This window comes from Engraulis encrasicolus, chromosome 10, assembly GCF_034702125.1.
Source record: "Engraulis encrasicolus isolate BLACKSEA-1 chromosome 10, IST_EnEncr_1.0, whole genome shotgun sequence".
Classification (NCBI taxonomy): domain Eukaryota; kingdom Metazoa; phylum Chordata; class Actinopteri; order Clupeiformes; family Engraulidae; genus Engraulis; species Engraulis encrasicolus.
In genome coordinates, this window is record NC_085866.1 from 33,398,468 (window position 1) to 33,401,326 (window position 2,859).

The window sequence follows — 2,859 nt, forward strand, 5'->3', positions numbered from 1 at the left end:
TTAAATTGATCCAACAGGATCTTATAATGTTCATCCAACATGTTTGATACTGGTTTGATTATCCCAATTCTCTCAAGTTGATCCAACAAGAGCTCATAATGTTGTATATGTGCTATTGAATCATGTGGAAATACTTTCCATGTTTTTATTAAGTAATTTCAAAGCATTACACTTAATCTTACACAGAAAAGGCTATAAATCTATGGAAAACAACACTACAAACACAAGATGTTGAAAATGTGTTTTTTTTATTTTAATCAACACATTCCCCAGGCCATTAATCAAAACAAAACATTCTCTTGAGGGTAATAAATAAAAAATAAACAAAAAACCGTTTAAACACTTACATACAAGAGCGTACACGTGTGTTGTAGGCCAATAATGCATTCCATACCACCAGTAGCACACCAACAGTCATTGAAAGGTTAATTACCATAATACTTGTCTACGATGACATAACACAGGGCCTTTAGTAATGCACTATGACTGTCCTTGCCATTCTAGTAACAACAAATTTGTAACGCTGTGTTTTTGTTTAAAGAAACTCCCGCACACTGACCATTTCGCTGTTCTTTCTTTAATAAATTTAAGTTTATTAAAGATAGAAGAGCGAAATGGTCAGTGTGCGGGAGTTTCTTTAAACTATTGCTGAGTGACCCATGGTGCCATCTCCGACGCACCTGCCAGCTGAGGTGTGCGAAAAAAGCCAAAGTTTAACAGGTTGTTAAGTCAAAAAAAAGAAAAACATTTTTAAAAAATGTTAAAAATAGAGTGCTGTATATGTGCTTGAGGAGGTACGCACGCACACAAGTTAAGAATAGTGTAGTGGACTTCAGAGCCTCTCAATGATATGCTCAATGCAATGACTCTTTATTAAAAAATGCATAAAGGTGTTTGGCCATTTCAGTAATGTTTTACCAAAAGCTGTGTGTGAGCAATAATGTAGAAATGTGTATTTGTACTTCTAGTCAATTGTTATTATTATGTCTGCATTATTACTCACACACACACACACACACAACTTTCAAGGAGGATAACAAGTTTAGTGCGTAAACAAGGGCAAGAAATATGGCCACTGTAAGTGAATATTTGTAACCTGATTATCATGACTTACAAATCTCTTCGAGACTTGGTCTGACCAAGAGCATAACAACATTCTCAAACGGCATGGTTGACCCAACTCTCATGATTTGCTACTGGTCGAGGGCCGAACAGGCTGAGCCAAAGTTTAAACCAAACATTTTCTTAGTCCCAATAGAGCGTCTCTGCTCAAACCTTGTCACTTCCTTGAACACGCCTCTAGCCAGGACGGTTGGTGATGCTGAAAGTCGATTGCTTCCCGACATAGTGGGTGGAGTTTCCTGCTGTGGAGGGAACCCGAAAGTACCTGAACAAACTTTTCCTGAGTGTGTGTAGCAGAGCCGAAGGTGTTGCGTCACTGCGAGGGCAGAGCCTGGGTAGGATGTTTGGCAAGCAGCCAAATGCAGTCACCCCTTTGAAAATGATTCCGATGTCCTCAGGACTGTCAGTAGCTTCTGAACCTTCATGGCGGATCACGTAGATGGCATGGATGCTTTCTGCCGATTCCCTGTCAGCATGTTGTGCCTGAAACAAAGTAATTCGACAGATACACATGTAAATATTTAACTGATGTCCATGACATATTTTACCTTCTTAACCATCCATTTCAAACATGCTACCACAATACCAAATACACCAGGTGAAAAGTTAGACAATTTAACATAAGTTATTCTGACTTAATGTTTATACATCTCGATTGTCAACAAATCAGCAAAATTGTAGGCATCAAGATTCAAATTAACATTCTCTTTGTACATAATACCTGGGTCATGGGTATCATTATTCTGGAGGCATCGACCAACCATTCCCCCTTTCCTGATGGAACGCCTCCGTCAGATTTGGAGAATATGGAGAAGAACTTGACTGTTGACTTTTATTCTTCAGAACTCTGCACACACCTATAAAATCATAAAACACAAATACAACATGTACAGTATGTAGCTTATTTGTCTATTTTCAGGACACAAAAAACAATTTACATATGAAAGTCCAAACAAAAGAGTGATAAGCTTAATCTCTTACACCTCTTGTGTGTATGTGTGTATGTGTGTGTGTGTGTGTGTGTGGCTCTAGCCCCCTGGTGGAGCTCCCGCACACAGAGGTCTGGGACACTGTAGCAGGATTCCATTTCTCCAGTCAAAAAAATAATCGGAGCAGTTATTGCTTCAATATCAATGGGAGCTCGCATTGAGAAGTCGCAGGACGAATTATAGACCACATTGATGCTTAAGAGAATTTGTTGGTGGTAAGGACATCATTACATACCAATATAAAGAGTAATCTATTGGAAGATGCAGCCGAGTAAAACATTTCATACCTTGAAATCTTCCAGGAGAGATTTCACCCGAGCGAGAGATGTCCCCCGAGCTCTGATGCTGTCTCACATGACCCAAGTCACTGCCAGTGAGCAAGAGCCATCTCTGTTTGAAAATAACACCAGAACAAGGACACAATTGACACCTGGATACAACTTCTGGAAATTGTCTTGGTGATTAACTCTACACAAATAGATATGCAAAGCATTCTAACTTATCTCTTTAAAAAAGCATGGGCAGTCTGTGAATGCAAGAGAAGCACACTGCCTGTGACTTTGCTCTGGGCGTACATGATCTGGGCATACATCAGTGTCTCCCAACCTTTTTCGTCTTGAGTACCCCCTAAGCATTTTTGTCATAGTATGAGTACCACCTCACTCATGTTCTCTATCCCAATATGATACATTTGTTTTTATTCATAAAATAAAACATACTCCTAGTGGTACACGTACCCCTGGTTGGG

General features: G+C 39.4%; 1 long non-coding RNA gene across 1 annotated transcript; it reads right to left on the bottom strand.

The window, feature by feature from the left end:
* Positions 1–1,465: 1,465 nt before the first annotated feature.
* LOC134456198 (uncharacterized) lies at positions 1,466–2,465 on the bottom strand. The gene is made up of 3 exons (XR_010036259.1): positions 2,399–2,465; positions 1,844–1,979; positions 1,466–1,605 (listed from the first exon to the last, which is right to left on the bottom strand). It is a non-coding gene; the product is annotated as an uncharacterized LOC134456198 (long non-coding RNA).
* Between the last annotated feature and the right edge of the window lie 394 nt (positions 2,466–2,859).